The sequence below is a fragment of the Triticum dicoccoides genome, chromosome 4A (assembly GCF_002162155.2).
Source record: "Triticum dicoccoides isolate Atlit2015 ecotype Zavitan chromosome 4A, WEW_v2.0, whole genome shotgun sequence".
Classification (NCBI taxonomy): Eukaryota; Viridiplantae; Streptophyta; class Magnoliopsida; order Poales; family Poaceae; genus Triticum; species Triticum dicoccoides.
This window is the reverse complement of record NC_041386.1, coordinates 562,841,725-562,851,001: the sequence shown is the minus strand read 5'-3', so window position 1 is coordinate 562,851,001 and position 9,277 is coordinate 562,841,725.

The window sequence follows — 9,277 nt, the reverse complement described above, 5'->3', positions numbered from 1 at the left end:
ACGGCGAGGGCGTGGGCGACGGCGACGGCGGGCGCGGGCGACGGCGACGCTGACAGCGGGGGCGGCGGGCGGTGTCGATGTCGTCGAGGGGTCGTCGGGGGCAACTACGAGATGAAGATGAAAATTTTCACAAGTGTTGGTTATATACCCAGAGCTTTGGTCCCGGTTCGTGGCACCAACCGGGACCAAAGGTCTCTTTTCAGCAGCCCAAAGGGCGGGAAGCGGAGGCCTTTGGCCTCGGTTGGTGGCACCAACCAGGACTAAAGGGGCGGCATTGGTTCCAGTTGGTGTCACGAACCGGTACCAATGCACACCTTTAGTCCCGGTTGGTGAAACCAACCGGGACCAAAGGCCTCTTGCTGCCCGCGTCGCGGCCAAAATTTAGTCCCACCTCGCTAGTTCAGAGGGATCGAGAGTGGTTTATAAGCGCTGCTGCGCCCACCCTCTCGAGCTCCTCTCAACTGCAGGCTTTCGGGCCTAATCTATCACTATGTGCCTGTGGGCCTACTAGGCCTCGTGCGGGCCTGAATCCTGGCCCATGGCTGGGTTTCTAGTCGTATTCAGGCCATTGGGGCTGAGTAGGTGGCACTTTTCTATTTTTTTTGTTTTCTTTGTTGCTTTATTTATTTTATTTTGTTTCTACTTACAACAAAATAATTACTGTTGATATTTTTATTTATTTTATTAAAGCTTATTTATTTTACTTTATTAAAGTTTATTTTGTTTCTACTTATTTATTTTATTAAAGTTTATTTTATTTTATTTTATTTTGTTTCTACTTATTTATTTTATTATATTTTATTATATTTTATTATATTTTATTTTTTTTCTACTTATTTATTAAATTTATTTTGTTTCTTTCTGCTTTCCATGTTTTGAACAGAAAATACTTATAGTACTAGAGGTTTATAAAAGGTTTTTAGTTGATTCCTTTTGCTATTAGAGTTTTATAAAAGTTTTTTAGTTGATTTTACTTTTGCTATTAAAGAATATTATAGTTTTGTTTTAGTTGATCATAACATAATATTTTAATTGATTATTTTTCAGCTAAATGATGTGGCCTTTTAGTTGATCGGGGTTTCATACGGAAACTCATCTGTCACATAGGGATTTCATTTTTTAAACTTATTTGAACTCCAGACTTTTTATGTGTTCAAAATGAACCATTCAAAGCCACATCATCAATTTTCAACCCTTTCTGACTTCATTTGTTATTTTTCATGCATTCACTGATTTGTTTTGAGCTATAAGACCCTGGAATTCAAAAGCATTTCAAATGAAATCTGAAAAGGTTGAAAGTTAGCATGGTATCATCATTTCACCCAAATAGCATGTGCTAAAAAGTTGAGAGGGTTACGGTAAGAACTAGATGCACTTCATGTACAAAATGGACAATCTTTTTCGAAGTATGAGATTGTTTCATACGGAAACTCATCTGTTACACAGGGATTTCATTTTTTAAACTTATTTGAACTCCAGACTTTTTGTGTGTTCAAAATGCACCATTCAAAGGGGCATCATCAATTTTCAACCCTTTTTGACTTCATTTGTTATTTTTCATGCATTTATTGATTTTTTTGAGCTATAAGACCCTGAAATTCAAAAGCATTTCAAAATGAACTCTGAAAATGTTGAAAGTTGGCATGGTATCATCATTTCACCCATAGCATGTGCATAAAAGTTTAGAAGGTTACGACAAAAACTAGATGCACTTCGTGTACAAAACAGACAATCTCTTTCGAAGTATAAGGGTTTCATACGGAAACTCATATGTTACAAAGGGATTTCATTTTCTTGAACTTATTTGAACTCCAGACTTTGTGTGTGTTCAAAATGCACCATTCAAAGCCACATCATCAATTTTCAACCCTTTCTGACTTCATTTGTTATTTTTCATGCATTTGCTAATTTTTTTTGAGCTGAATGACCTTGAAATTGAAAAGCACTACAAATGAACTCTAAAAAGGTTGAAAGTTGGCATGGTATCATCATTTCACCCACATAGCATGTGCTAAAAAGTTTAGAGGGTTATGACAAAAACTGGATGCACTTCGTGTACAAAATGGACAATCTCTTTCGAAGTATCAGGGTTTCGGACGAAAACTCATCTGTTACAACGGGATTTCATTTTTGAACTTATTTCAACTCCAGACCTTTTATGTGTTCAAAATGCACCATTCATGTCAGGACCCCGATTCCAAGTCACATCGACCTAGCCGGTAACACCTCATATCACTTTGCGGCCTCACGCACGGTAATCCCACGGGTGTCGCCTTACCAAGGCCCGAAACCGTTTACGCCTTTTGGCTCACGTATATGATAGTGTCGCTAGCATCCATATGACAGAGAACCCGGGCCGACATGGCTAGTCGTGAACCCAAAGCAGCACTAACCTATGGGGACAGGCATACATGAATCACATCGAGCATGTCGGTCATCAGCGAGTGAATCCGGGTTGTAGCACTGGGCTAACAGGACTCCGAGGAACCCGGGCTGTAGCAGGCTAGGCAGGACTCCAGATGTCACCGTGTGACATTTCCCCGAAGGGACAGACATAGGAACGAAGTGAAACACATGCCGGCCAGTCAAGTGTCCTGAGCAGTAGTGCTGGGCTAGCAGGACTCCGGTGAACCGGGCTGTAGCGGACTACTATGGCTCATGGAAGCACTAGACTACATTTCCCCATAAGAGAGGCTACCAAGGATAAACAACTAGATTGTCGAATCCCACACATACCAAGCATTTTAATCATACACACAATATGCTCGATATGTGTAAATACAACATGGCATCACAACATAACTCTACAACTCAAGTATTTATTCATTAGGCTCCGAGGAGCGAGATATTACAAACATGGGTCTCATGACCCAACAATCATAGCATACAATGCAAAGCACATGCGGAAGCTTAACATGTCTGAGTACAGACATCTACAAATGAAAAAGGCTAAGAAGCCCGACTATCTACCAGATCCTGCCGAGGGCACAAGATCGTAGTTGAGGTATCAAGCTAACGTCGAAGTCCACGCGAAACTACTAGCGATACTAGAGTCTCTCTGCAAAATATAAATTAAGCAAACGTGAGTACAAAAGTACTCAGCAAGACTTACATCATATCTAACTACATATGCATCATTATCAACGAAGGTATGGTGGAGTTTAACTGTAGCAAGCCAGCTTTAACTCGGTGGCTATCCTGAACCACGACTACAAGCAACTCTTTGAGGTGGCGCACAGGAGTCCACATATTCACCATCCAATACACCACTAGGGATCCGCTCCCGTTTCCCTACGAGAAGGCCATCCATAGCACTCACACTTATCTTGCGAGTTTTAGAGTATCCACTTTCAATTGTCTATGAAATGTTATAGGCAATCCAGAAGTCCTTTACCACAGACACGGCTATTCGAATAGATCATTTAAAACCCTGCAGGGGTGTACTTCGTCACACATGTTTCTACCACTTAGCGTCTACACACGACATGTGGTCGGCAGACTTCAAGCGAAAGCCGACGTGGGTGTAGACCATGACCTGACTAACCACACAAGTCCCTAGTCTAGGTTTATCGCCTATTCGGGTTCCATCCGCAAGGAAATTCGGCTGGGGTGTCCTCAACGGCCCCAAACGATGTGTACAGGGTCTCGAGACACCAAACGGGCGCCCGGCATACCCGGCCACAGTGTATCTACCGCATCATAGCCCACCCCTAGGGTCAGCGCTACGCACGGCCGCCAACACATGACCTACAAACACCAGAAACTAGTTGCAACTCCTGGACAGAGGATGAGAGGGGTCAATAAGTCGAGCGGGGTCATATTTCAGGGCCCAATGTGTGGTAGTAGCTGTTTCATGGATCACAAACACAGAACTCAGTTCCTGAGGACGGTTTTAGTGAGACAACCCACCATGTACTCCTACATGGCCTCTCACCACTACCTTTACCAAATCGTGTTCAGACACCGTAGGACAAGTTTACACACCTCCGATTCATCCCCGATGAACCAGTCCTGACACGACTCTATGCAATAGCAGGCATGACAAACAAGCATGAATGAGTAGGCACATCAGGGCTCAAACAACTCCTACTCATGCTAGTGGGTTTCATCTATTTACTGTGGCAATGACAAGTCATGCAGAGGAAAGGGGTTCAACTACCGCAACATATAACAGTTGAATCGTTGTTGTCCAAATGCAGTAAAAGATAGCAGGAGCGAGAGAGTGGGATTGTATCGGAATGAACAAGGGGTTTTTGCTTGCCTGGCACTTTTGAAGATAACATTGAGTCTTCATCAGTGTCAACGACCATAGCGTTGGAGCAGCGTCTACCGAGAGAGGACATTTACCGGCAAACAAGGAAGAACACAATCAATGTGATGCAACAATATGCTGCATGATCATGACATGGCAATATGTCGTTGATTGAGCTAATGCAACTAGCAACAAGTTAAATGGAGTTGGTTTGGACACTAGGTTCAAATTCAAATTCGAACTATGAATTCAAATAGTGCATTATCATGTTTTGGACTAGACAGTGAGGTTAAGTTGTTCAAACATGCATGAAAATGCCATATTCAGATTCCTTGGATTTTTCTGATCATTTTTCATATATAATTTATTTCATTTGGAGTTACGGTTGAATTTCTATGAATTTTAGAAGTTTATACTAATTTCTGGAATTTTCTGAATTATAATTAATCCAGAAAATGAGTTATGGCGTCAGCACTATGTCACTGTGATGTCAGCAGGTCAACTGACCCAGTCCATGTCAAACCTGACCAGTGGGGTCCACTGGTCAGTGACACAATTAACTAACAGGGTTAATTAAATCTAACTAATCAAATTAACAGCCACTGGGCCCACTATCAGTGTTAGGGGGGGTAATTAGTCCTAAACTAATCTAGTCAAGGGTGGGCCCACGTGTGTTGACCCCAGGGAGGTCAAACCCCAGGCCGATCAGGTCAAACCTACCGGCGACTCGACACCGGCGAGGCCAGACACGGAGGCGAGGCTCGAAAATCTTCCTCCAGCGACCAAATGGCCAGCGGAGGGCGTCTACATGACGCGGGCGCTCGTCCGCATCGAGTAATGGCAGCGGCTGGGCCTAAGATGGCCGGAGTCATCATCAGCGTCGACCTTGGCGGTCGCCGGAGCTTGGGCGAGCTCAGGGTCGACGCTATGGTGGCCGGGGAGGCTCGTGCGAGGCACCTACATGCTCTATGCAGCGCGGGGAGGGAGCTAAGCACGACGGCCGGGCCGCTAGGTAGCCGGAGGCACGTCGGCGGCGGTCACAGGCGGCGGCGGGTTTCGGTCATCGGCGAAACGGCGACTGGAGCTAGCAAACGTCGCAGAGACAAGGGGGTCACGGTGTAGAAGCTCACAAGGATCGTGTAGGGCTAGTCGGAAAGCTCGGGGAGGGGCCGGAGAAAGCGGGGCGGCGATGGCGATCTCGACGGACCGAGGTTGAAGAAGACGGCGTGGCCGGTGTTCGAGGGCGTCCGGTGGGGCGTGGCTCGGTGAGGATGTCAAGGACGAAGTGGCGGAGCTTCTGGGCGCGTCGGTGAGGCGTGGGCTGGCCGGTGGCCGCGGTGGAGCTCATCGGCGGCGACGACTGCGTTCGGTCGCGCTCGGGGAAGGAATAGAGGGCGAGGGAGAGAGCAGAGAGTGAGGAAGAGGAGCGAGGGGCCACGAGGCGTCTCCGTGGCGTCGCTATAAGGTCCGGGGAGGAAGCAGGAGGTGGCCAGGGGCGAGCGCGCGCGCGTGACAACGAGCTGCTCCTACTGGCAGGAGGAAGACGACGCAGTGGGGTAGTGGGCTGGGCTCTCTACGATGCTGGGCCACAGCTGGGCCGACTAGGTGGGCTGCATAGTGAGGCCAGGTAAGTTTATGCTTCTTTCCTTTCTTTCTGTTTCAATTCTGTTTTTCTGTTTTTGTTTAATATTTGCCACTGTTTGCAAATTCACATGAACTAAAACAGTGCCAAACTACTCTGATTGTTTTTATGCACATACTTTGGACTAGGCCAGATGTACATAAAATAACTCAGGGTTATTTGAAATATATTCCATATATTAGGAATATAATTCCAAATTCAAATAAAATATGATTTAAATTCACTGCCAGAAATTATTCTTTAAAAATGTTCATTATTTTTGGTTTGGGTCTAAGCCCTTGCCAAAAATACCAGACATTAATGAAGAGCATTTTTGGTTCATTGAATGCATTTTTTTAAGCTGGACCTATTTGGATTTTTAAAGTGCTAGGGTTTGATCACCCCCATTTCAGGTTTCCAATAAATTTAGACATGATGCATGGATGCTTATGATACTAATTGTAATCAAATTCTAGGGCTGTGACAACTCGCCCCCACTAAACAAGAATCTCATCCCGAGATTCAAGACGTGAGGTAAGAAGACAGAGGGGATACACAGCTAACACGACCTTCACGATCCAGATGTCTTTCTCGAGGATGTTGATTCATTGCATCACCTTGATCTCGACGTCTTGCTTTGAGAACAACATCCAACATGACAACGAGTAGAAAGGGAGAATTTAAGAAGAATCGACCTCCCTGAGGTTCGAGCAACTTAGGATCATCTTAATGATCACAAGATCAACTCATGGAATGAGACATAGTAACATCTCTTGAGCTGAGACACGAAGCATACACCTAGAGGGATGGAGTGAAACGGATGGCGAAGGTTCACTAGGTAGGCAACAATTCCATACTCGAATAAGATGGAGCATGAATTTCAAAGTAGCAAGGATATGTTTGCCATGATTTCGTAACGTGCTACCTCGGGGAAGGTGACCCGTAGAATTATTCCCTTAAGTGGCAAAAGAATTACTTTTGATTCAGAGATCATTGAAACTCTTTATACCAGCCTAAGGCAATCACAACGATCGTTTGAAGAAGTTCGAAGAATGGCATACTCCGACTAGAGTGGATGATGTGGACTATCTTGTTGAAGACAACGCAATGGATGGTGTTTGCTTATCATCGGAAATGGATGGGACCCATCGTAAGTCCACTTTTGAAGATGATCCTGAACAACAACTACTGAGGTGCAAGCTGGGAACAAAATGCAAATGTTGGGAATGATTCTGGTAACTGGGGAAGAACTCAACAGTCGAGAGTGAGTCCACTGTTTGAAAAGGTTATAACATAACCGAGGAAGCTGGAAGAAAATCCCAGTTAACGCCAACGGTAAAACCTAGTGCTTGCGCGTGCTCTCAAGAACTTGAGCATCTCCATATTCATCAAGGTTTTACCAATATCCGTGGCAAGGATCCTGGCAACACAACATACCACCATGATGACTAGTGATGGATGATGCGGATACAAAGGAAGATAACACCTTCTCAGATCTTCCCTTAGCGAGGCTAAGGGAACAGAATCTAGACGATCGACCGAGAGACATTTAGCACTCCGCTTCTAATGTTCTCCTTGATGTGCTAGCGTAATCCATTTATAGATATGGTTTGATATCTAGAACATCAAGTAAAGGTCGGACTTCGGAAGCTCAAGAATCTATAAGGATTAACTACGGAGGTAAATCCTACGAAATCCTCATGGGAAGGTGGCCAACTTTCTTCAATCGAGATACTTCAATAATAGGTCTTCCGGCTGGATGTGTTGGCCATGACATCCACTTTACTGGTTATCGAGAGACCAATATTATAGTTCTTGGAAAATGCTCCAACCATCATATCTGCCTGAGATTCACATCTGGTTGGTGTCAGGATATTCCAGACTCATTGAGTCTAGAAAGAAAAATGAAGTTTTGCAACACAAATCGACGAGATGACGTTGCGAGATTCTCGGGGAATGAACTACGATAGTAAGCTCCAAAACATGAGCCGGTTCGGCTACAAGCGTGTGAACACGTTGTCCTAGACAAGCATGGCCACCTGGTAGTCTTACAACGAAACACTACCAAGTTCAGGAGGGAACCATCAACGAGGATATCGAAGTCCTTGCGTAAGTCTAGCTCCTAAGAAGAAACTTCTTCTCCTTGAACAAACCAATCAGTGGCTTGGTGTGCTAGGAACACATATGGAGTGGAGGTAATTAATCTACCAAACCATAGAATACTTCGCACATATGCATAACTGACTTGGGATGATTCCAAGGGAAACAAAACAAACCTTTCTCAAATTCATGGCGGCAACTTACACCTAGTGCATGTGAACTTAGAGAAAGTCACTTCTTTTATCCAAGCATAAGCTTCATGAACGGAACACGAAGGCATTGCTTACAAGGTTTTCAACACTAGGTTGATGTTCAACATGAGTCATGGGGGAGACAAAATGCTGCTGATGGGCTCAACAACAACTCATCGGAATTTCCATATCACTAGAATTCCACCATCATGTGAACACGGTGATAGCATTGGTCAGACCAAAAGATGTAATGGGGTATTCTCGAGGGATCAACCACGAGTAAGACAACACTACGAACATCGTTGGTTCTGATTTGACTTGACGATAGCCCATACTCAAGTCAAAGTTTTGACAAGATAATAGATCCAACAACTGATCACGAGGACCAATTGGTGAAGATATCATCTCTCTTCAACACACACACAACACAAAGATATCCCTTCAGAAAGAACCAAATTCGGCAAAGCCTTTTATCTTCCAACTCTCCAAGTTGTTGTTCAGCTTAACCATCTAGCTCAGGGGTATCCAACACAGATTCTTGGAGAAGGGGTGGTTTATAGAAAAGCCAACATGATCACGAACTCAACATAGTGATCAGGGAACAACCTGGTAATACTTCCGAGAAGATATTCGGAAAATCACGAACCACCGATATGTTATTAAGCTCGAGAACAATCTTGCTTTTCAGGGCAAGATGATATGATCAAGGAGCGAGGGATTGTCACAATCCTAACTTATTGCTCGATGAGTGCACCCGGAGATATGGACTAGGTAGCACGATCAATCTTAGAATGGTAGCTCAAAAACCAACACGCTAGGAATAAGAATATTGTCCATTTACTACAAAGCAATGAGTTGCTCGGAGTATTGATTTCACACATCACAATTCACTTGTCGGCATTCCGGTTACAACAACACGAAACCGAGGAATGAATAATGATGGCGAGAAGTATCACTCTATCAAGAGTTCATAGGAGGTTGTGCAATTCCTATGATATTTCTGACATAAAGAGGGCAATACTTAAGGGTTGAACAGAATCAAAAGCTGGATTGTCACTTTGATCTGCAGAATACGACTGCTTTGACCCAATCCTGGATATGGATGAGGTACTG